The following is a 26941-nucleotide window of genomic DNA, read 5'->3' as shown; positions in this document are numbered from 1 at the left end:
GCAAATTTTTCATAGGGGCGGGATCAGGGAGGGGTTTGAGAGGGATTAATGAAAATGAAGGGAATTTTCATACTCTGCGATAGCATACAGCATGCTTTTAATGCCGGAAATAACTACACCTTTTTTCCTGGCATTAAGCTATGCGAAATGCCGAAACGAGGTCTTCACAGTATTCAACTATTTATACCACTAAAGGAGGGCCAGCTAATAACTCAAGGTGAGGTTTTGGTGGTGATTTAGGGTTTTGCGGCCAGTTTTATATGCAAAGTGAAACGTATGAACTGCACAGTACACCTCGGTGAAGATTTGATGTCATTTGGAATGAGGAAAGTTTCAAAAAGATGCGTTTTCTACAATGTTCTCTCACCTAGCTTGATAATACTCTGGTATAGAGCCCAACGATACTACCACGGTGCAGTAATTCTAAAATCATAGACATGCCCCTTTTTCTTATCATGGGTGTCATCCATACGAAATTATAGCATTTTGATGAATCTAGAGGTTAATCTGTAATATACTAATTTTTCATGCCATTTTTGTTTGGGCATAACTGAGAATAAAGAAAGTGTATATTTAAAAAATGCCAACTTGTGTAAACTAAACAATTCAAAATATAATTGATAATTTTCTACACATCCACAGTATTCTTTTGGTGAGGAAAGTTGACATTTGTGCTTCTTAGGATTTACAAATGCTCCCTCAGCACAACTGATTTCTAACAGAAATTCTGGACATACAGTCAGCAAAAGTTAACACAAGGCAAACAAGGCTGTTAGCAATTTATTCAAATAAAATAAGAATGAAAAAGCTGTCAAGCCACGTTTACATATAAAATGCTGAAATGCAGGCAGCACAAAATGCCCAGTCAAATCAACTGAACACAGAAACATAGAAAATGACGGCAGAAAAGGACCAAACGGTCCATCCAGTCTGCCCAGCAAGCGTATGGTAGCATCTGCTGCGCCATACAGGTCACCCCCTTACTTAGTTTCCCAAACCGTCAAAGTCAGAGCCCTTGTTATTGCTGTCTGAGTCCAATTCCCTGTTACCTCTTACCGTTGACGCAGAGATCAATGTTGGAGTTGCATCCAAAGTATCAGGTTTAGTGATTAAGGGTAGTAACCACCACACTAGCAAGTTACCCCCATGCTTGTTTTCCCAGACCGTAAAATCCAATGTCCTTGTTGGTTGCTGACTGAATCTAATTCCCTTTTTCCCCCCTGCCGTAAAAGCAGAGAGTAATAATGGCATTGCATCAACAGTATGAAGACTTATTGGTTAAGGGTAGTAACCGCCACATCAGCAAGTTAAAAAAAGTGCATTAAAAAATTAAAGCTATCAATTTACCATAACTTGTTTACAAGCACTTTGGAAAGAAGATGTTAATGAGGAATTACTATAAGTTAGCTATGATAGTTTAAGATCTCCTAGCTCACAGCCAAATACACTTGACAATCTTAACCAGATTTTCTGACCATGTCTGATGAAGAACACATTTCACCCATATCTGAGCTAACTCCACACCAAACCAAACTACTTCACCTACCGCTCCTATCCCAGACCTATTCTTTTACCTAACCTGGATGCCCTTTCTTCCTCGATCATAGCAGTCTTCAACTCCTCACTCTTCCTTGCCTCCTTTCCTCTTAGTTTCAAGGCTACCACTAATGTCCAAAATCTTCACTTACTCCACATCTCATCTATAATTACTGTCCTCTTTTTCTACTTTTTCTTTCAGAGAGCCTCGAATTCTCCACCACGTCTGCCATTGACTATCTTCACTGCATGTTCTGTCCCTTTTACACCATGAAAACTATCCTTACCCACCTTCCTGATCATCTTCTCTCATAATACTGACTTGTTCTAAATTCTCACTCTCATCTCTCTCTTCTGCCTTTGATACAACCACCACCTCTTGCTTGACGCTATTACCTCCTTCGGTATAATCAGGTCATGTGTTCAACTAGCTGATATTTCTCACTCTAAACAAGCTCCCTATAACTTTTTTTTTTTTTAAACCCTTCCTTCTGGCAGTTACATAGTAACAACAGCAGAAAAAAGACCAAATGGTCCATCCAGTCTGCCCAGCAAGCTTCCCATGGCAGTAAATGCCACTCCATGCAGGTTGCCCCTATGATTCTGTTAAGGGTAGTAACTGGGGTTGTGGATCTTGCAAAGTTTTCTTGGCCTGGATTCCCTTCTATCTCACTGTTCTTTCAATTGCTGGTCACCATTACTATGCAGATGACAGGAAGATCTACCTGATCTCTCATCACCTTCTGCTGTTATCTTCACTCCCTTCTTGTCTCTGAAGAAACTATGGGCACTTTATGCTCAATCCAGGGGAAAAGTAGACTTCTTGTAAATCCCTTCTAATCCTACAGATTCTCACACCACTTCTTGATCTCATCACTCTAGGCTCTACCCCAGGGACGAACAATTTTTTGAGCATTAGCTTCCCAAGATGGGTAACGCACACACAGATACAGATATAAAGGGTATCCACCAAGCAGTGACACTGCCAACCGGCGGCTCAAACCCATTTCCCCATTTTCTCTTCAAGTTGCTAAAAGGAGTAAGCTCACACACAGAAGGGCACAGAGAGTCAGATACCCCTTATCCAGACAGAAAGACAGAGAGAAACAGATACTCATACCCAGACAGACATCCCAAACCTAGACTGACAGACAGAATGAAACAGAAACCAACACCTCACAGAGAGACAGATACCCAACAAACAAAGAAGCACAGAGACACAAACATTTCACAACTAGACAGAAAGACAGGCACAATCACACCCAAAGAGAAGACAGACGGACGCACACATGTACCACAGAGAGACAAAAACCCAACACCCAGACAGGCACAGAGAGACAGACACACCACACTCAAACTTTAGGTGTCGGACAACATTTTTTAGAAGCTAAGAAAAATTCCATCTCACTCTTCCCAACCTTTTTTTGGTCTTTTTAGTTTTCACTAATTATTCCTCTCTATTTTTGTATTTTTCTTAGTTTGCTCAACTTTTATTTTCTCATGTTTTGATTTGCTTATTCAATTTTTTCTTTTGTTTTATACTTTTTATCTTATTTTCTCTTCCCCATCTCCTCTCTGGCCTCTTTGCCCATTTCCCTTCCCCTATCTCACCACTCCATTCCCCCCAGGCAGGCAATAAGCTGTGATCTCGCTCTCTCTCTCTCAGGGTAGGTACCTGGTGGCAGCAGGAACTTCTCCCATGCTGAGGCCTGAAAGTAGAGGTTCTGCCTAGGTTGTGGAGCACTGCAGTGGCTGCTCCCATGTCCAGTTCTGCCTCAGAGTAAGTGGATCTCCACCCGGGCCCATCACAGAAGATACATCTCCTCTCCCCGGCCTCCGAAAGCGACACATGGCTACCCCATGGAATGCTTACATTGATGTCACCACAGCAGAAGCAGCTCCTTCCCTCCTGAGCTTGCAGTGCCTCCACGGCACATTCCACAAAATAGCTATTTTTTTCTTCCACGATTGGACAGCCAGCATACTCCCCCTTCAGGATTATTCAGGCTCCTCCCCTCCTGGAGGCCATCCCCAGTTTACTTAGCCCTCCTCTATCCCAATCTCCTTTTCTGTCTTGCTAGGAACCTTGGTGTATAACTTAGAAATATTCACCCTCCTTTTCTTTCATTTTACAGCTGTACAGTATTAGGAAAAATCTGTCCCCATCTATCCATTGACTCCTGCTGCATTCTTGGTCAGGCTCCCTCTCTCTTACATTTTGACTACATTAATACTCTTCTGGCAGGCCTGCTTCAATCATCCCTCTATCACCTTCAGGTCATTTCGAACTCTGCTGCTTGCCTTACCGATTATACTACTCCTTGCCTATGTGTCCACCTCTGGCTCAATGATAGTGTCCATTCCCATTTTAAAAAAAACAAAACAACTGTTAATCTTCAAATGTGTTTATGACACATCCCCACTATAATTGTGTTCTCATATTTAGATATAAGATACATATGCATGTAATTCTTGTTCAGTTCCTCACTAACCAAGCTTCCCCCTGTTATGGGGAGTTCTGTATCTGAGCCCCTTTTATCCTTCAAAACTAAGGTAAAACCCTCCTTTCCTCTGGTCATTTCATATAGCTTTATTGTCTGGTACTTCTCATAAAACTGATTTGTGAATCTTTCTACCACCTTTACCATTTATGCAATCTTGATTTATAAAATATGGTCATTTTCATAACAGAAATGTAATTAGTGTTTTCTAAAATATAACATCAACATTGATAATACTTCTGGAGCATGTAAAAATTTAACCTATTACCTCCAAAAAGGACATACTATGGGCCGAATTTTCAAAAGGTTACGCGTGCCGGGCCTATTTTTAAAAGGCCTGGCGGCGAGCATAAAGCCCCGGGACACGTGTAAGTCCTGGGGCTTTACAAAAGGGGCGGGGCGTGGGCCAGAGGCCTGCAACACAGCGCCCATTGCCGCTGTCGAGGGATCGCGTGCCAGCAGCTTGCCTCAAAAGGTAGGATAAAACTTTTGGGGGGGTAGGAAGGTCAGGCTAGGGGGAAGGGAAGTTCCCTCATAGGCCGCTCCGATTTCGGAGGAAGGCAGCGTGGCTCGGCTTACGCAAGGTGCACAATTGTGCACACCCTTGCGCGCGCTGATCCTGGATTTTATAACATGTGCGCGCATGTTATAAAATCGGGCGTACATGTGTGCGCGCTGGGTAGTGTGCGCACATGTAGGCCACGCGCGCATGCTATAAAATCTACCCCATATGCATATATTGGACACATGAGAGGTAGCAATGTGGGGTAATGTGAGTATATGCAACCATGATTATGAATAAAGGTTAAAAGTTAGAGTAGTTAAAGATTGAAGCTTTGATGATTGGTGCTACTGCTCTCAAGTTTCAAACTTGTTCTAATTCAACCATTTCTGTGTGCAGCCTGTTATCTCAGAAATCACAGAATGAGAAGCAAGCTGATTACAATTCAATGGAAGAGATTTGGTTCTTTTGAGTATGAGCATCTCTCTGTCTATACATACTTAACAGTATCCATCCAGCATTCTTTTTTTTCAACTTGCTTGTGGTAACGTTCAGTTGTTGTTCAATTTATCTTTGTAAGTTTCGCAGCAGAGATAAAATGTGAGCTCTTGAGGCCCAATGAATGCCACCTTGCAGACACCTTTGCCTATTTTTAGGATGCCACAGAATTTAAGCACATAATTTTTAAAGCTGAAAAGGGGACACAGATGGAAACTGGCAGCAACATAAGGCTTTTTTTCAGTGGTTCCTGTAAAGAAGGCCTAAACAGAAAACAGATGCCAGCATACTTGAGCATCCATCTTCCGACCCGCGGGACAATTTTTAATTTTTTAATTTTTTTTTTTTACTTTTGGGGACTCCAACTTAATATCGCTATGATATTAAGTCGGAGGGTGTACAGAAAAGCAGTTTTTTCTGCTTTTCTGTACACTTCCCCGGCACCGGCAGAAATTAATGCCAGCCTTTGGGCAGGCATTAATTTCTGAAAGTAAAATGTGCAGCTTGGCTGCAATTTTACTTTCTGTATCGAGCGGGAATAAGCCGAGGATCTTGTTTCAATACGTTTCAGAACTTATTAATTCCAGAGGCAACTTGCCTACCTGGGGTAATAATCCAAAGAATAAGAGCAACGAATTTGCTTCTTTTTTTAAAGAAAAAATCCAAGGTGTATTAAAAGACCTAAATCTGCAGGCTCCACAAAATATCATTCTACCCAGCAACCCTTCAGTTAACTGGGCAACTTTTGATTTAGTTTCATCACTAGAAATAGTAAATCTAATTAAAAAAATGACACCTGCCAACCATCCTATGGACAAAATGCCTATTAACCATCTGAAGGCCGTGCAAGATATCATAGCAAAACCATTGGCCGATCTGATTAATCTATCATTAGAAGAAGGTATAGTCCCAGACAATCTGAAACGCGCAATAGTAAAACCCATTTTGAAAAAATTTAATTTGGATCCGGAAGTCCTAGCAAATTATAGACCAATTTCCATTCTGCCTTTTTTGGCTAAATTAATAGAAAAAGTGGTCAATCGGCAGCTTATGGACCATCTAGAAGAACATCAGCTGCTTTTTCCATCGCAGTATGGCTTTCGGAAATCCCATAACACCGAGACCCTTTTAATTTCACTAGTTGATACCATTCAGAGAGGCTTCGATCAAAATACTTCTTACTTACTAATTTTGTTAGATGTATCAGCAGCATTCGATACGGTCAGTCACGAAGCACTCATCTTAAGATTGAGTGAAATTGGTCTTCAAGACAAAACACTCGATTGGTTTAAGTCTTTTCTTACTAATAGATCGTACGTAGTTAAACTGGGAACAGTAGAATCCGAGGTAGTGGACCTCCATACTGGAGTCCCTCAAGGCTCATCCCTTTCGCCGACCTTGTTTAATGTTTATATGGCTCCATTATGCAGATTCTTAGCGGGTCTGGGACTGGTACATTACCTGTTTGCAGATGATATCCAGATATTGCTACCTATAAAAGATTCCTTGTCAGCCACATTGAAACTCTGGGAGGTATACCACAAATCAATAAATCAACTGCTCAAGCACATGTCATTGGCATTAAATAACTCTAAAACTGAAATACTGTTTATCTGTAATAAGGTAACAGAAAAAATAGAGATTGATATTTCAAACTGTCTCCCTACATATAAGATCCAACAGGATGTCAGAGATCTAGGATGTATTCTCGACTCAGAGCTCAACATGAAAACTTCAGTGAAGACCATTATAAAAGATGGTTTTCATAAACTGCGAGTGCTAAGGAGATTAAAACCATTATTGCACTCAAATGATTTTTGAATTGTGGTACAGGCACTAATTTTACCCAGATTAGACTATTGTAATGCCTTATGGCTAGGTGTTCCACTATTAACTATCCGCCCGTTGCAACTGTTGCAGAATGCTGCGGCGCGACTTCTAACTGATACAAAGAAGTTTGATCATGTTTCTCCAGTACTGATGGGCCTGCATTGGTTGCCGGTTCAGTACCGTATACAATATAAATGTTTAACTTTAATTCACAAAGCCATCTATGGCAGGAATTCTGAATGGCTAAATGCCTCACTGCGCATTCACGTTCCAGCAAGGAACTTGAGATCACTTGGACAGGCCCTGCTGACTATACCATCACCCAAACTGGCTCATCTGAGTTCAGTGAGGGAGAGATCCCTGTCTCTAGCAGGACCAAAGATGTGGAATTCTTTGCCTGTTGAGATCCGGTTAGAGGAAAATATCAATAGTTTCAGGAAGCTAATAAAAACCTGGCTATTTGAACAGGCCTATGTTAATTAAATGACTTCGCCTATTATATCCCTAGAGATTGAGGAGATACTAGAAGGGTTAAGAAGGGTTAATAGGGAGATGATTAGATGGGTAAGAGGATGGGAAAGAGGGTAAACTGTATGAGGAATGGGGAAGAAATGGTGGGGTTTTATTTATGATTGCACTTAATATGGTTTTTAGTTTTAATTTAATTTTTGATGATGTAAGATGTGCAAGGATATGTTTCCTATATATGTATATGTATTTTGAGTGTCGCTACTGCAACTCAATCTAATGTAAACCGCCTTGAAATTTATTTGAAAGTCGGTATATAAAGTTGAATAAATAAATAAATAAATAAAATAATAGGGCCATCAACATGCATTTGCATGTCGCGGGCGCTATTAGTTTCGGGGGGGGGGGGGTTGGACGTGCGTTTTTGACATACTATTACCCCTTACTGTATAAGGGGTAAAGCTAGCGCGTCAAAAACGCGCGTCCAAACCTGGACTAACAGTGCGCTCCACCGGAGCGCACTGTACTGTATCGGCCTGAAAGATAACAAGTAACAGCAGAAGAACTAGTGTTAATACTGTGGAAGCGAAGAGCATGAAGGAAAATGTCAAATACCCTAAATGGTTAGTGAAAAAGGAAAGGAGTATAGAAAAAATATTACTGATACTAAAAAAAAAAAAAAAAAAAAGAAAGATCACATAAAACATAAGATCTTGGAGGGATGGCGAGAGGAGGCAGGTACAAAATAAATCCTAACCAATAAATGAAAAGCTATTACTTAGTCCTGTTGAAAAAAAAGTTAGCTGTGCATTACACATCTTCATTATTACAGTAGTTACATATTAATAGCAAAAAAAAGTAAAATTTAGTCACTCATTCCCTTATACACATCTAGAGTTTAATGACAGATTCATAAGGAAATGCAGTTCTATACAAATAAGTCTCTAAATTTAGATTTTTTTTTTTTGGTCATAAAGTAATTTTTATTTTTTTTTTATTTTGCAAGTTACACATTTGATCAGACCCTCAGTGAGGTCTACTCCTTGGGCCCAGAGACTTCCAAACTTCCCTTCCAGTAAGGCAGGGCCACTCGATTCACCTCCTTGAATTTTTGTTCCCTGAGTAAATGGACAGTGCCGCTTCCTCCGATGAGTCTGGGAATCTGGGCCGCACCATATTTTTCATTTCCCATGCACAGCTGTTCCTTGGGACTGTGCCAATCTTTTCTGTAACTGATGAGAGCGATCTTTCTCAGGGAATACACCTTCCAATGTTTGGCTTGCAGTGTTGGACAAGAAGAACACAGAGAACTCCTGTCCAAGAAGGACACAAGTTCTAGTAAATTGACCGATGATTATAACCTCAGTACATCTGTGAGAAAGCAGTGTGTGCTGCTCTAGTACGATATGATGGTCATTTTATAATTGGTTTAAAATTGTTGGGGTGTTCCTTCAACTTCTTTCACATTCGCTTATGAGTGAGATCTACACACATTCTGACACTTATTGGGTCTGAGATTAATTTAGCATTGGCTCTATGAGCCCAACATGCTGCTGCTGCCACCACTTCCAGCAGGCTCGCTGCCTCAGCCCTTCCATCAGGCAGAACAGCTCACCTTGCTTTTCTTTTTCTTCTCACTACTGCTGGAGTGACAGCTGTAAAACAATCCTGAAAGCTGCCAGGTGTTCCAAAGACTAACCTCTTAAAGGGGCCATTGCATACCAGTCCCAGTGTGACAACATACCCTTTCATATGGATCAGTAACTGGCATCAGAGTAAGCAGCACCACAGGTCATGGGACTGCCAAGTTACTACAGGCAGGCTACAACTCCCCAGAAACCAACAGACTCCATGCTGGCTTTGGAGGTCAGGTATTGTCCCCTAAGGTCACAGGAACCTTGGTGCCAGCCCCACTGGCTTTAGTAACCAACTGGATTGCTGCAGGGCTTGGAGGTGAGATGAGAAGGGATGCCGGATGGGCATTGAATTCAGTGGAGAGAACTTATACTCATCTTCCTGGAATGGTGGAAAACATCATAACAAAAGCTAACTTAGGTAAGATGCAATATCCTATAAGTAGTAAAGCTTCAGCAATTGGAGTATATCCCTTAGAAATGTGGACCAGAATAACCGAGCAGATTGGATGGACCAATTGTCTTCTTCTGCCATCATCTCTTATGTTACATGCCTCTTCACAGGGGTCTGTAACTGGCAGTCAGGGTATGTGTGTGTGGTACAACATCTGTAACTACCGCCGTCACTGTCAGTGATACCCTCACACTACTGGAGGAAGAGGAACTGCTAGAGGAAATTGAGGAGAGACTGAAGGGGAGGAGAGAGATACCACTGGTGAGAGGAAAGAGTAGAGGGGAGGATGCAGACTGTTGTACCCAGGTACTGGAAAGGCTGGGGAAGGTAGGGGAGAGAGATGGAGACTATCTGCAGCAGGGAGAGGGCACCCTGTGAGTGCCCAGTGCTTCCAATTGTGCCTGCCACCTCCACTCCTACCCTCTTAAGGAATTTCCCTGGGAAACTGAAATCTCGATAGGTGAACAGGTTTGTAGATGGATGCGATTGTCCAGGAGGGAGGAGAGGGCTGGGAGAGAAGCACATATAAAAAAAATAAATAAAAAGCTAGGATGGTGTCCTGGGAATTTCCTTTGAGAAATGTTCACCTGCTGAGCTGTCAGTCTGTTCTCTGTAATGTGTTGATTGTGAAAATTCATTCTTGCCCTTGATTTTTTTTTTTTTTAATCTCTTTTCACCAATGTAGCATCCTTCTTTATGTTTTGGGGTTTTTTTTGCATCAGATCATATATACTATACTCAGAGGAGCACAATATGATATAATCATTATATTGAGTTACTATGTTTTTCTAAGATCTTTTATTCTTTGCCTTTCAAGATTTCTTCAGGTATAGAAACTACATTGATATGCTTTTATAAATGTAATAATTTATGTATATTTTCCTTGGCATTATTACTATATACCACGTGCAAAAATTCTGTGCCCATAATGTACACCCGCACACCCCCAAAAAAACTGAACGGCACATTGGTCACTGTGACCCTCCTTCTGAAGACCGTAAGACCATACACTCGTGCTCATCACAGAGACTAAGAGCAACAAGCTGCTGCAGGCAGATTTACCTGGCTATAGAAGAGATGATTAGGAAGGGCTAGGACTATCTGTGGAAAAAAGGCTGCCTTGACCAAAGCCTTGGTTAAATTGAATGGATACCTGAGAATAAGGAGAAATTGTGAGTCAAAGCTCTTAATTTGGGTTCAGCTACTGCTGGAACCACGACACCACTGAGAAGAGGACAAAGACGACCCTAAAAAAGAACCAGAGATTAACCTCGGATTACAACGTGCTGTATACTGGCATGTGTGCCCAGAGCATGATAAAGTGGCATCAAACATGCAGGAACAGCCACAGCTGACTTATTCCCATCCTTAACCAGCAAAGGGTATGTTTGGGAAATGTGGCCCATGACTCCATGCCTGACAAGTACACTTGAGCATGAACTAGCAACCTGTGGTGTTGCAAGGCAGAGCTCTTACACAATGAGTTATCCAGACAGCTAGTCCTGAACATCAATTGCCTTGACCAAGGCAGCTCTGCTTTCAGAGGACTCAGATTGGCCTCTGACTATTTACTTTCTGCTACTGATGCCGCCGTGGCATCTTGATGGTTCAACAGCTCAGAGAGACTAACTGCTATGTTCTTTCCTTGCATTTCCTGCTTCAGTTTTGGATTCAGTTTTTGAATTGCCTCCAGCCCAGCTTCCCTGTTTCTGTCGAATTATTTAACATACTGTCCTCAACACAGCTTTCCACTTTGCCTTGGTTTGAAAACTGGGCTGAAGTAAGTTTTAAAAACAAGGAAAAAAAACAAACCAAGAAAAAGGTAGGGGAAAGGGCAGGGGAGGTAGGGGTAAGGAAGTTCCCTGGGAGGGAACGGGGAAGGCAGCATGGCTCGGCACGGGCTCGGTGCGCGCAAGGTGCACAATTGTGCACCCCCTTGCGTGCGCCAACCCCCGGTTTTATAACATGCGCGCGCCTGCATGTTATAAAATCGCGTGTCCATGTGTGCACACCGGGTAGCACACGCACATGGACGCGTGCACGTATCTCTTAAAATCTACCCCAGACAGTGCTGCTCGACATGCTTTGCTTCTGCACTACAGCTGCTGACTTGGCTAAGTATGGATCCCTAAGTAGCTATGTTAAAGTTGGGCTACTTTGAGCTTTAGATGCTTTTTCCTGAAGATACAGGCATTATGGGGTACCATGCAAGACATTTTGTTGCAGAATGTGAAATGTGCTTTTAAATAAAGACATGTCCAGTTTTCAGGACACATTCCAATTTCAAAGTGGCACACACATACACAGCTCAAAAATCACAATATATATTTTTTTTAAGTTTAGAATTCAATGCTATTTTATCCTCTAAAATAAAGTTTAATATGTTTGTATGATTCTTTTTAAACCTACTTTGATAGCAAGAGAACAGCTTAATACATTTGATCATATGCTGCCCCCTAGTGCAAAAATTATCAGACACAAACAGCAAGCAATAGTCACAAGTTTGTGTGAACTGAAAAACCATTGTTTTTATTTGAAAAGTTTCACAATTTTTCATCTAAATTAAAATAAATAGGGTGAATTTTCTTTTTTACGTCAGAATCTTTCTGGAGAGTTTGGTAAATATTTAAAGTAGCAAACATTTTTATAAAAATGCCACTACTTAAGGAAAAGGATTAAGCACAAAATTCCTCAGTTTCACTGGAAACTAGGGGCATCCTCCTTGAGATGGAAATATAGTGCATGGTGTGTAGTACTGAGGGGACGAACGAATAGTCTGCAAGGGATATGCACATTTTAGAACATACGTACCTTGTTGTGAACTTTGAAAGGAAAAACTACCCAGGTAGTTTCACAAAACGAACCTTTAACTTGTGCTCCTTACGGCATTGTTTCTGAGAGATTTAACTCATGTGTTAATAGTGTGTGTGTTCCCCACAGCATCCAAAATCGTTTGCAGACATCAACTCATGTTGGTAATTACTAAAGAAAGTTTCTTTACTGATACTATGCACAGCTGCTGTAATTTCTTCCTTCAGTTCTTCAACCGTATGTGGGTTATTCCTCTACATAATATCTTTAAGGAATCCCCATAAAAAGCCAGCCCATGGATTCAGATCAGGAGAATACAGTGGCCACGACCACCCAAATTCAAAGGAACCTTATTGCTTTGAGATGGCCCTATCGTGAAAACGCTCATTGAGGAAATCAAGAACCATGTGGCCATATGTGGTCGTAACATCCTGCAGGAAAAAGGTTTCCTGAAAATCAGGTTCCTTGCCTTGAAGAAATAGAATAAATCAGCATTCACTGCATTATCATGAGTGTCCAACGATTCCTGCTGCTGAAACAGCATAGCACACTACCCCATGCAGCTTTTGTGGACATAGTGGTGCCTCCATAATTACATGGGGATTTTCCGAGGTCCATATGTGCACATTCTACTTATTTAAGAGTCCATGGAAGTAGAGAAGTGCTTAATTAGGAGTCACATGCTTCAAATAGCTCTAAGATTATCAGAGAGGAATTGCCCAAATGGACCACAGAAAGTCAAGTCACTTGTTGTTGGTAAGGGGCCGTTTCCAGTTTTATGCCAGTCTGCTGTTTGCAACCAGGTCATTATTTTGTAGTATTAATGTGCTTTAAGAATTGTGATCCAGCAAGAGCTAGGTTCCTTGGACTGATAGAATATACATGTTCATAAAATACATTTTTTAATTTTGTAAGGAAACAGTTTTGCATCATTACAGACCATTTTGTAAGTCGACATTTGTTTTCATCAAGTTGTTGAGATGGCAAATCTGTAGAATGGCTAAGACTGTGAATGGTATTCTTCTTGCCAGTAACAATGCCAGTCTCCAATTTTTCCAGTAATCTATTGATAATCTACTTAGTGATTCTCTGCATGCATACTGCACTTGAATAAACCCAAGTTTAATAAAATCTTTTCACTATAAAGATATACTGCTCTGTTCTGCACACAATTTTGTTCTCTACAGCTTTAAGAAGCTACTGCTTGTAGGCAGCACTATACAGACAAGCTCCCATGACTCGTATTCAGTGACACTAAAAACAAAGCTGTAAGCAACATACTGACAGATCTTTAAATGTGGTTTCGGTCCCAGGAGAAAATAAAAATAAAAATGTTAAAATCCCATCCGTTTCCAGCAAGATATGTAAAACAAAGGATTATTCTATGCTGTTGGCATTGAATATTGCTCATGCTAGGAGACGTGATGTTGCCAGATGTGTACGCCACTGCAACAGTAGAAATTGTGTTAATATGGTGCAGTAGAGAATGGCTATTGAAGATGAGGCTCCCACCTTTGACAAGGACACTGAGATGACAGGCGGTGGGAGCAGAAAGCAGGAATGGGTACAGAAAGAGGCTTTTCTCCAAAGAATTACAAGTGCATGATGACTAAAACCCTTACAAGTCAATGGATACCCTGGATATCAGAGAATTCATAAGTGAAATAATATATAAGCAATGTTAACCGAGCAACAGGCCAAGAACTGGTGGAAAATAGTTTTTCTGATCCAGAAGACCCTTGAACGTTTACCAGAGTTAAGGATCTGCCAGCTATGAATAAGGAACTGAGATGAGCCAGGAAAACCTTTGATGAAGCAAACTATAAGTCTTGATACTTGTGTTCATTAGTCTGTATGGTCTTGCAAAATGTAGTGGTTACCCCTTCTTTGGCATTAAATATTTCTTTTCTAATTCTACTGACTGCAATGTAAAGCTCTAGTAGCTGTGAAATGTTATAGTACAGCAAATCTAGTAAGAATGGGGATTTTGGGGTTGGGTTACTACATTTGATATTGATTTTATTTTAAATATAGAGACTAATTTTTAATGTTGCAAACCACTGATGCATTTATTTGCAAAACGCAGTATATAAAACAAAAGTTATATTAAATACTTCAAAAAATATAATTAAAACTAAAGCATCTATTTATGAACCCCCTGCAGAGGTTAGGGTCTAAAGAAATGACCTAAAGTTAAAGGGAGGAGTGGGCGGAGTAGCCTAGTGCCTAGAGCAGTGGCCCGAGAACCAGGGAAATCAGGGTTCAAATCCCACTTATCACCCTCCACTGCTCCTGGTACAAATTTGGGTCCTCGTTTACTAAGGCTTTTTCTATCTATCTATGGGGCAGTGGCATGTGGTGACATTCAAAGTAGGAGATTCAGTAAATGAACACATCACCTTCCTGTAGGGAGATATCTCATGTTTTACCACTGAATCAGCAATATGAATCATCATAGCCAAGAATTGTACAGGCCAGTGTTCTGACAGGCCCCAAAAGCACTGTCACAGCTCAGTGGAAAAAGGAAAACAAAAACAAAAAAACTTTTACCCTGATACAAACAGGCACATCTTGATAAAGTTTCCTTCAATGTAAGTGCCTGTTTAAATAAAAAAGCAGAGCAAATATGCAGAGTAAACAGCACATGCATATAAATATCAGAAACAAGGATGTGTGGTGCACAAAATTAATCTCTGTTCAATACATTAAACCCCAACATTTATTTAGTCAGAGACAACAAAGGAATATTTAAAACTCAAATACTTTTGAAAGACCTGCAATGCGGCAAAAACCTTCCACCCACCATGTGATTATGCATGAGCTTATGCATAGTTATGAGCTGGAAAGTATAAGATGGGGGGCAAATAAGGAGAAGCGCGCGAAAACCCTAAGAGCGACCCCTGCAAGCAAAAGGGGGGCCAGAAGCAGACCAGCACGCCCATCCTTGTTTCTGATAAATAAAAAAGCAGACAGAAGGTCAATAAACCTAGAGCTCATAAGCCAGGAGTCTGAATCCAGTGATCAGAAAGACCCCCAATCCTTGGAAGAAAGGGAGGGGGCATTCGGAGACGGAGAAAACCACTCTGGCAAACAGCTTGGCATACAGATGTGGCAGTTCTCCCTCCAAAGAAATGGGGAGGGGGAAAAGACCTGCAATGTACCAAAGACCCTCCACCCATCATGTGATTATGCATGAGCTTATGCATATTTATCAGTTGGAAAGTACAAGACAGGGGCAAATAAGGAGAAGTGAGCAAGACCCAGAAGCAAGAGCAAAAACCCTAAGAGTGACCCCTGCAAGTGAAAGGGGGACCAGAAGCAGATCAGCATGCCTGCTATCGAGGAGGGAGAAGATCAGGTGTGGCCAGAAGACCAGAGAGATGTGATGCCCTGCTCATGTGTGGAGTATGACATGGAGTCTGAGATGGTGAGGGATGAGAGCAAGCCCACATAGCCTGGCACAAACTAGAACCAGAAGCAAGTTTTCTTCCAGAACCGCCTGCCCACTCTGCCAGTACCAAGCCCAGGAAGCAAGCCTCTCTCCTGCCTACATTCTCCAGACCTCCAGCCATAAGTATTACCATATTAAGCAGACTAAGGTTTATGGCATGTGTGTAACCACCCATGATAAAGAAGTTTCTTTAGGGAAAACTGGTGCTTAGTGTTGCGTCCGTCTGTCTCAGATGGCTTCAACCTCTATGCCTCACCTTTCTATGCTCTCCCTGCTAGCCTTGGGAAGATGGCTACCGCCACGTCTGCTTGCCGCTTTCTCTGGTGTCCCCAAAACGGCTATGGCAAGGCTATCCGCCATGTTTCTCCTGAGGACCTCCTAGGGTGTATGCATGCATGCCATCCACTTCTTTATCCACGTCATGGTGGGAACCTCGGGGGCAACCCCCTCGAGTGACATCACGTCATCCGGGTATTTAGCCTGCCCTTCGTTTGCTAACAATTCGAGTTAGCAAGGATTAGATATGCCTCCGGTCTAAGCTACTCTGTCACTTCCGTGCTGCCACTGGAAGCTCTCTCTGCCCTTCGGGGTTATTCATCTCACCTGGGTACCCGCTCCTCGGGGGCCTTTTGCTTTCTTTCAGGTGCCTATCTGGGATACCAAGTACTCGCTCCTCGAGGGCCTGCTCTCCCTACCTTGGTGCTTGCAATCCAACTACTTCTGCCTGCTGGTATCTACAACATTACAGCTACCAACTTAGTGAGTAATCTAACCTTTGTCAGTCTGTCTCATCTACAACTCAGCACTGGGAACCTGCATCCAGAACTCCCTATACTATCTTGTGCTGCTAACATCTACCATTGTGAGATGGGTCTCCTCTGCCGAGGGTCCCTGGACTGCTACTACTGGATCACCTCACTACTGCCACCTCTGGTGGTATCATCCAGCTGTATAATAAAAGACAAATCTTTGTGTTTGTGTGTCTCGAGTCTAGGCTAGTACTGCAGTTCCTCATGGGGCTCTTCCCCATGGGAGTGGCCATCACCGCAGTACCCAAGAATCCACTCCACCTCAAAACCATAACACTTAGTGGCCAGGATGCTAGACACAAGAATTGTTATTTTCTATATGCTAAACCCTGCCACATCTGATAAATAAGTCTGTTTCTGAGGAGATTATATGTTATCTTTTTCCTGACTTAGGATCATGAAGTAAGGTTGGAGGGCAACTGGTCCTGTAGCAGACAGGTCCCTGCATCCCTAAACTTGCTTACATCCCCTTCTGCCTTTCCTTTACCTACCAAGCATAATAGGGGCCATATTGTTTGCTGTGAAATTAGAAATGTTTTTGTGACCCTACACAAGACTTCTAAAATTCTTGAAAGGGGTAGTCAAAGTGAGAAGCACTACCTTATACCCTCCTATTAAGAGGTACAGATTTTAAAAACCAGAACAAGTTGGACTGCTATAGATCCTGACACAAACTACATACAAACAGAAAATCTCACCTTGGTCCAAAATGCAAAACATCAGACCCTCATCAAATACAAGAGGAGTGTCCAGAAATTAGATGTAGAAACATGGATATCAAAGCTATTGGAAACTTCCAAAAGTCAGACTCTGCCTGCAGTGCAACACCAGAGAAATAACAGAATGTATTTCCTCCTGTACTGTACAAAATAGAAGCATTCCAAGCTGCGCATTTCCCAAAAATGACAGAACATCAAAATCTTCCCACATCCCATCGATTACAGAAACTGAAGAAACAGCATTCATAGTTCATCTTCTAAGTCCCACCCTTTCTCAATGCTCAACCTCCTCTCCCTTCCCCCGGAGCCACTACTGGTCTCATTCAAGTTGAAAGTGGCACTGCTGGGGACTGTGAGGGAAGAAAATCTCAATCCACACACCCCCCCCACCCCACCCCCTTGCAATCTCTCTCAAATCCTACTCTCCTCACCCACGCCGAGTTCCCAGTGGCCTCAGTCTGAACAAGGACTCCACCCCCCACGCCCCCCCCCTAGCAGTAGCAGCAGTACTGTCTATTTGACTTGAGCCTGGCCAAGATGCTGCAACTTCTTCCTAATGGCCCAGGAGGGCAGACACTCATCTTCCTGCTGCAGCAGCGCCTTGCCACGCTTCCGCCTCCTCTTGCCTAGCAGCTTTGCAGTCTTACTACCTTGACCTTTAGCTTGCAGTTCTGCATGGGCAGGCCAGCACAGCCAGAAGCATAGCACAGCACAGAGCCCAAGGTAGGACCCAAAGCTAGCTCCCACCTTCTGCCCCATGATGTGCTGCAGCTGACAGCGCTGATAACGGTCCTGGCCATTCAAAACCATGGTCCCACTGGCTCCAGCTGGAAAAAACAAAAAAAAGACAATGAAGTAATTTAGGACAGGGGATTCAGCAAACTCTTTGAAGGCCACTGCTCTGGAGATAAAGTTTAGGCCATAAGACCCTTCCATTGTAAACCTCCTGGGACAGGAAAATAACTATGTAATTTGCTTTGAGCTGAGTTTGGAGCAATTAATTAAAACCAAATCCAAATAAAAGAACAAAAAAACATGCACTAGCGGACGTCCAGAAGTTAAACTTCCCCAAATGAAGGGTTCTTAAGAAAATATTTTATCTTGTGTGACTGGGTTACTAGGGCCTTGAAACTTAACTAATCTTATAGGTCACTGATGAATCAATAGGCATAAACAATGGCATAGAACTGAAGCAAAAATGATATGGGAACCACCACGAACAGGAGTGATAAAACCATATAAGAATAACCCACCACAAAATGCTTATTTCATAAAAGGGCCTACATATTACAGAACGACGTGGGACAAAAACATTGTCACTTTGCCCAATAGAACGCATAAATCATGCCCCCCACACTGTTATGTTCTATTGTGTTTTATAATCCTAGGTCTCCTAATTTATATTTTTGAAATTTTTTTTTTGTGCAAGTAAAATAATCAGTTGCTAGTATGTATAGATTTTGGTACAAATTTACAATGGCCACTAATCATGTGAAAAAAAAAAAAATCACAGAAAAATCTTTCAAAATCTCCGCAACATTCTTTAACCCATCTGGCCTAACACAGACTGCATTTTGTATTCTCCACCAAGGGCTTAAACTTGTGTATTAAACTTGGGAGCCGCAAGCTTTCAATGCATGATTTAGGCCTCTGACAAACAATATGAAATGCAGTGTGTGCTGGACCAGGTGCAATTAACAAATGTTGTGGTGATTTTGAAAGATCTTCCAGCATTTTTTTTCACAAGATAACTGCCCATTGTAAATGTGCACAAAAATCCATGTCTATCATTTACTAGTATTTTACTTGCAAAAACATTTTTCAAAAATATAAGTTTTGGAGACCCATGATTATAAATTGCAATAAAGCATAACAGTGTGGGAGAAAATGATTTATGCACGCCACTGGGCAAAGTCACAATGCTTTTGTTCCACTTGGCTCTGTAATACGAAGGTCCCTTTATGAAATAAGCATTTTGTGGAGGATTATTCACAGGGCCGGCAGAAGCACTAGGCGAGCTAGGCCTGGGCCTAGGGTGCTGACCAATAGGTGGGGTGCGAGCCATGTGCGGCCGCAGCACAGAGGAGTGGAGATTTGGCGGGCCGCGCACTGCTCATAGCCCAGAAAACCGAGAGATAGGAGTCTGGGTCGCAAGGCAGAAGGTGCCTAAGGCACATAATCCCCTTGCACCAGCCCTGATTATTCATATATGGTTTTATCACTCCAATTTGTAATGGCTCCCATATCATTTTTCTACATTAGAGATACCTCCATTTTCAGGTTACTTTGAGTATATCGTGTTATAGAACTGAAGCAAAACATCAAAAAAGCATGTGAGGAAAACTGCTTGAAAAATACATTCCAAAGCACTAAGATCAACATAGGCTATAAAAGGAATGGGCATGGTACTCATGAACATGACAGAGACAAGATATACTGCCAGGAAGGAGCCATGAATGAGAAATGTGTGATAAAGACAAAATACAAATGTAAAAATAAGCACACTGAGTTGATCAAGGCATTGAGTGTAAAAAGCTTCAAACACACTAATACCAAGAACCAGTGCAAACATATTCCATGAGGTACATCAAAAACATTCATAAAAAATGCTTTAGATTCCAACATCTGATGCCCCTGCTTTCAAAGCCCTCAGGAGATTTTAAAGGCACGAAAGCATAGATAGTAAAGCTTTGAATATACTAAGAGTAATTCAAACTTCACAGGTAGTCTTTTGGCAAGATTAAAGGATGGGCTCCACCTTAAGCAGACTGGAACCAGGCAGCTGGCTCTAACCTTTAAAAAGGAGATAGAGCAGCTTTTAAACTACATGATGGGGGAAAGCAGACAGTCACTCAGAAGCACATGGTTTGGAATGATGCAGCTTTGAAGGATACTTAAGAGAACAGATAAATTAGGGCATCTCAATAGAGAGGTTACAACAAATACTAAAGAAAACCAGGTGCCTAGAGTAGACAGCAGAAAGATTTTAAATCAACCCCGTCAAGTGATAAGCAGATTGTTAATACAAACAAAATACATCCTTTGAAATGTCTATATACAAAAGCCAGATGTTTAAAAAATAAGATGGGAGAGTTAGAGTGTATAGCACTGGATGAATAGATAGATATAATTGGCATCTCAGAAACCTGGTGAAGGAGGATAGCCAATGGGACACTGGGACCAGGGTACAAATTGCATCGAAATGAAAGGATAGATCAAATGGGTGAAGGGTCAGCACTGTATATTAAAGAGGGCATTGAGTCAAACAGGATAAATGTTCTGCAGGAATCAAAATGCAATGTTGAATCTTTATGGATAAAAATTTCAAGTGAAATGGGGAATAAAACACTGCTGTATTACCATCCACCTGGCCAGAATGAACAGATCGACAATGAATGCTAAAAGAAATTAGGGAAGCTAACAGCATGGTAATAATGGGCGATTTCAATTACCTCAGTATTGACTGGGTGAATGTGACATCAGGACATGCTAGAGAAGTAATATTCCTAGATGAAATAAATGACTGCTTCATGGAGCAGTTAGTTTCCCCTCTTGTTGGTTCTTGTACCATCTTAGTCCTAGTCCTTAGTGGAACACAGAATTTGGTGCAAGAGGTAACTGTATGGGAGCCATTTGGCAAGAGTGATCACAACATGATCAAATTTGACTTAACTAGGAGGAGGACATGAAAGAAATCTACTGCAACAGGATATAACATTAATAAAGGTAACTATGAGAAAATGAGAAAAATAGGAAAAAACTGAAAGGAGCAGCTATATCAGGCATGGATGTTTAAAAACACCATCTTGGAAGCCCAGACTAGATGTATTCCATGCACTAAAAGAGATTAAAGGAAAGCTAAACAACTACCAGCATCCAGCATAGTTAAAAGGTGAGATGAGAGAGGCTACATTGGCCAAAAGAACATCTTTCAAGACATGGAAAAAGGGATCTGAATGAAGAAAACAGGAAATAGAATAAGTATCGGCAAGTCAGATGCAAAGCATTCATACGGAAGGCAAAGAAAATTTGAGAAGAAACTTGCTGTGGAAGAAAACCTCATAAAATCTTTTTCAGATACATTTGAAGTAAAAGGTCTGTGAGGTCGTCATTTGGACCATTAGATGATCACGGAGCTAAAGGAGCACTTAGGGATGACAAAGCCATAGCAGAGAGACTAAATTAATTATTTGCTTTGGTCTTCACTTAGGAAGATGTAAGATATGCATGCCAGAAATGATATTCAAAGGAGATGATTCTACTTAACTGAAACAAATCTCAGTGAACCTGGAAGATGTACTAGGTTAAATTGACAAGAGTAGAAAATCAACTGGACCAGATAGTAAACATCCCAGAGTGCTGAAAGATCTGAAAAATTAAATTGCAGACCTGCTATTAGTAATTTGTAAACTATCACTAAAATCATCTATGGTACCTATGGATTGTGAACTGGTTATTCCATCTAATTTGGATTATTCATCAATATGACCGCAGCTTTTCATCTTATGCACAGATCTATAAAAAGACTGTTCTTGGACAAATGATTATGCATGACCTAGTTATCCTGAAAGGTGAAAAAATAATAAGTAACCTCAGTGTGGGTGGTGTGATGGTCCTGTATATAAATAAGAGAAATTGTTCAGACAGCACAAATTTAATAATAAAAAGTGAATGTCACGCTGCTATTTGGCATAGGTTTGGCATAGGTTTCAATATTTGCATTTGACACTTGGAATCCCAATTGCTGTTGGCAAACTTCTTGAAGGCCAGGATGGCATAGCAACCTGCATGGACGATGCGTTAGTCTAGGGACCACAGTAAGAAACAAGACTAACAACTGGAAGAAACAGAGCATCTCAAATGGAAATCCTATAGGGTGGAAGCAAATACAGAACATTGAAGCTTCTTAAAATTCTAAGCAGCTCAAACTTTTCCTTGGGGTGCTAAATTTGGAGCAATATCTTTACTTGCTCAACCCATGGATGCACTCCTGAAACCTGGGGATGGATGGATGGCTGAGGGACCACCCTCAGCAAGCAGATAGTTATCCAAAGCCCCCCATGTTGTCCTTCATCCCTAACCTGCCAAAAGTAGCAAGTACCGACACCAGCACCTATGGCAGACAAAGACGAATTCAGCTACAGGAAACCAACAAAATTTTCAAGCCAGTAGCATTCTATTCTTGCACTCTTAGCGAGGCAGAGAGAAATGATACACATTTAGAAAACGAAAGTATTTGGGCTTCCTTTTCCATATCTGTCAATCTTTGCAAGTTAGAATACTACAGACTATTGATGGACCACAAGCCTCTAGATAGCCTCATCAGCAGCAAAGACCTGGGCAAGATGTCTTTACAACGTCAAAGATTACTCATCCAATTGATGAAGTTCAGCTCAGTGGCAGATACATGCCTGAGGAGCATTTGCTAGTTGCAAACATGTTGTCCCAGCATCCTGAATGACATTCTGACCCTCAAGAAACAGCCATAAAGTTTCAACATGTGTCCAAGAAACAGAAGCTTACAGCCCCCATCACAATGACAAACTAATGAGCTTTGGGCTGTCCAACAGTACATAGAGAAGTTGCTAGCCAATGCAAGAGGAACTGGACATAGCAAAGAAGATCATTCAGCCAAAGGACATCTCTGTCTGCAAGATAGGATTTTACTTTATAACCATGTCACAGTTCAAGAGACTGAGGGCAGAGATAACACATTTAGGATCATTTAGGACATATCAAATACAGGAAGGGATACAAACTGTTTGATGCTAGGTTAAAAAAAAAAAAAAAAAAGAGAAAAAATGTGTTCTCTCTTAACACTGCATCATCCACAGGCCTAGCCAATGCCAGGATCCTCTCACGTCAAAACTGCCTCAGAAAAATTTGGCAGCTGATCTATGAAGTTAAAAATAAAATCTACATAGTGGTCAATGATTACTTTTCTTACTGGACTGAAATAGTAGAGCCTCTTTGCCTGATTCGGATCACCCAAGACACTAGCAACTGACAATGGACCACAGTTCAAGGCCCAGTTATTTTCAGACTTCTTAGCGCAATATGATGTCTGCCATCTAACAACAAATGGAATGGCAAAAGAGCACTAACCATTGCAAAACGGTTCCTATTTCATGGAATCCCTTTCTTGCCCTTCTGAGTTACTGCACTACAGCAGAACCTACAAGGGAGAGTCCAACTAAACCAAACTCTCCACACTACCCCTTCTACCGCTACTGGTGACGTTTATAACACAATGGCCCGATTTCACTGTTGTGCAACAAAATAATGCAAAACCTAAATGCAGCTATGAGACTTTTAATAATAGATACCATTCAGTGAAACTTGCCTCCCAGAAGTCCTTTTTTTGCCTCAAGAACAGATGGAAAGAAATGTTGGGACAGGACAGCCATGGCTACTGAGTGACATGGCACCATGTTCTTACCTGCTCCAAACGTCTTACAGTTGGTATTCTAGATCACTCTCAAGGTGCAGAAGTAATCTTGAAGCACTTAACAGGCCACTGAGGCTTTCCCAATGCACCACAGCACTTAAATTATTTGTGCCCGTTCTTGAAGGGCAATGATGCCCACCTGATGGAAAACATACCACGAACTCTCAGAGTTATAAAAGAAATGAACTGAAAAATCTGACAGGGAACAGGAGGGCTGTGTGAAACCTGAAGCAGCAGCCAAGTGACAATTCTGACTGGACCGACAATCTGAGGAGAGTTACATGAGCCATCCTCCTCGGGAGCCGAGATCCATAGGCAGCAAACCACATCCCGTCGCAGAACAAAAAAAAACAAAACAACAGCAGAGTTTTAACTTCTAGAACTCCAAGAAGTTTCAAATCAGCTTGCATATGGCAAGAAATCATGTAAAATCACAAAGAAAGAGCCAAGAAAATTGCCAAAAACAATGACAAACAACAAAAAAGGCAAAATCAAACAATAGCAAATATCAAATTAGATCCTAATGTACCAGATGATTAGTGCCTACTATAATACATGCATCAGCAAGCCTGTCCGTGTGCCCCTATTGAAATCATGTAACCCATTGTGATGGGAATGCTGAAACGGGTCCTGGTCACTAAAATTTGAGGCGCATTATCTTATGGTAAATGTTAAGGGATGTCACTTAACCTCTTCTGTTGGGTTATTGTGATTTCACATATTCATTTAAGGGTCCTCCTAGAAGGGTAAGCTGGTCTACAGAGTCCAGTAAAGGCCAAAGCATGGGAGGATTCATAAACCACTGCTGTGCTCCTGGGAGGTATCCAGAGGCAACCCAGGAACAGTACTGACCATGGTAATCTTGTGGGCACCTTTTGGAAAGTGAATGAACTGTATTGAGGGAACAATGGGAAGAATTCTATGTGGATATGAGAACTAAAAACTCAGCTATTTTTGGAAGAAGAATGTTTTCTTCTTGTTGATGTTGCCCCTAATCAGCGCAGTCAGAGACTGTGAACCCCGATTTAATCAGTGAATGTTAATTTTGCTCATTTCTGGCTGCTGGAAACCTCAGAAATTAAAGTTTTGTTTGTTGAAGATACCTCTTCTTGGCAAGACCCTTCTTTATGCCAAGGTGGAGTTCAAAAAAGGCATCTGGTACTTCATTGGAGGAGGGGTGCAGTCTTAGAAAAAGACTGCCATCAGGAGGGGTTAAACACCAGTACTGTCATCAAAGACCTTTCTGAGTGAGCAAAATTGCTTTCCTATAAAACAGGTGCTCTCTGAAGACAACAGTTCTCCAGTCACACAGGGGTCACGCAACTGCACTTTGTGCCGGACAGATTCTTCCAGAACTTGGCATAAAAAAAAAAACTTTTCACTACTCATGCACAGTAGTGCCCAGGCTACGTAACACCCCCAGCAATTCCTTATAACAGTAACGACTGAGGGAGAACAACATAGAAGGTGAAAGGGAAGGGTAAGTGAGACCTGTTACAGGTAAGCAAAATTTGCTATCTCTGAAAACAAGTAGTTCATAAAAAGTTAGGGATGAGAGAGCAGGTAGGCCTTGGGTCCACTGGCCCAGGGTAATATGGTGCCAGGGTCACTTCGCGAGCGAGCCACAGGTTAAGGGGGGGGTTTGGTGCGACTGATTTTTCCAGTCTGTCAGTATAGGGACATTGCATGGTTTAAATTTAAACCATGGGGTACTGGGAGCTGATTGGCTCCCAGAGGGTTTTGCCAGTCGGGTAATGGGAAGAGTCGGAGGTTTAGGGCTGTGAGGTGCGGGCAGAGATTACTCACTTCGCTGCCTCAGTCGCGGTCGCGTCCCTCCCACCTACCCTTAGGTTCTGATTGTTATATGGGCTATTCTTGTTTTGTCCCAGCTAAGGGGGCGTGGCGGGTTTCCCCGAGCCTGTTTGGGGTTTTCCGTGTTATGCTGAATTGTCTGCTGACTTGACGGTGATCAAGTCAGGAGCTGCTGGGGAGCAGCTGTCTCCATACAGCTCCTTGCTGGGCAGTGGCAGGAGTCGTGGGAGTTTATGCTGTTCAGGAACATGCAAGTCTGGTGGTGATCATCTCGCTGGCTGGTGGCGAATGTTCACTGGGAGTTCCTTAAGATGGGTCCTGGTGGGCTCGGGCACCTTGGTTGTTTATGTAATAAAGCTGCGACCTTTTGATTCCACTTTTGTTGTGTGTTTATTGTTTGGTTCCTTATAAAAGGACGAATGCAGAGGGAAGCGTATGCCCTGGCTATCTATATTAAAACCACCACCATTGTAAAGTCCTTAAGACACATATTCCAGTTATCTTGACCAAGACCTGTTAATACTTCCTGCCAGTTCAATTTTGTTTATGTTTTCACCCCAGGTTTTGCAGATAGTGCTGCCAAGGAGGTCAAAGGTTTTTTAATCTCCATACAGGCAGGGCAATAAGCAGGAGAGCAATCATCCTGAGGGTAAGCTCCTTTGCATGCGTTAATAAAACTGCTTACTTCAGTCTTGAACCTCAAGTCTCGATTCCTGAAGACTGCCAGGGACACTACCCTGTCGACAAGGACAACAGAACCTGAACCACATTCCCACAGGAGCTGCCCACTAACAAAGCAGATTCAAGCCCAGCTCTCCCTGAGGAAATGACAGAGCTGGGAGAAGACACTGTTCTGTTTCACCCTCTTGCTGCCTTGTTTGTTCCAGAAGCCAGGAATTAAGGCGTATCATGGACTCAGTTCTGACTCACCAATGTCTTTCCCTCCAAAACTCCCTTGCATCCAGATTTCTACCTCCCTATCCTGTACCCAGAGCACCAGATGTGTTACGACAGCCGTCTCAATATACCTCCCCTAAAAAAAAAAAAGAGCAGGCAGTATATTAGCTGTTCTTTCTCCAATAGAGAGCTCATCTCATTGCCACAAGATGGCACCATAAATGTAGTGATGGCCTGTTTGTCTACATAAAGAGAGAGGACGCTGATGTCACCAACTGTATCAAAACAAGTGCCCCAGGAGATAAATGACTTTCTAAGTGGTGGGGCAACTCCCAGATCTTTAAGCACCTTGTCCAGGGCCCCCACCATTATTAAAACCAAAAGAAGCAGGGTGACCATGAATTAGCTGTCCATCTTCACGCTCTCTGAGGTCTCGTGGGTGCATTTCCAAAGCATCGAGCAAATCAGTTCGGTTGCAGCTCTGAGCATTACGGTCGCCCTCCAGAGCACTTGCCCAATATACAGGCCCCAGGTGTTAGGGGAGCTAACCGAGGCAATAAACTCTAAAAGT

The 26941-nt window shown here is 42.0% G+C and overlaps 1 protein-coding gene across 3 annotated transcripts in view; it reads right to left on the bottom strand.

The window, feature by feature from the left end:
* Nucleotides 1-26941, bottom strand: part of PLCH1 (phospholipase C eta 1) — a 342167-nt gene that overhangs the window by 279234 nt on the left and 35992 nt on the right. The gene's annotated exons all lie outside the window — the stretch shown is intronic.

This window comes from Rhinatrema bivittatum, chromosome 9 (assembly GCF_901001135.1).
Source record: "Rhinatrema bivittatum chromosome 9, aRhiBiv1.1, whole genome shotgun sequence".
In the NCBI taxonomy this organism is placed as follows: Eukaryota; Metazoa; Chordata; class Amphibia; order Gymnophiona; family Rhinatrematidae; genus Rhinatrema; species Rhinatrema bivittatum.
The sequence above is the reverse complement of the archived record's forward strand: the minus strand, read 5'-3'. Positions and strand labels throughout refer to the sequence as shown.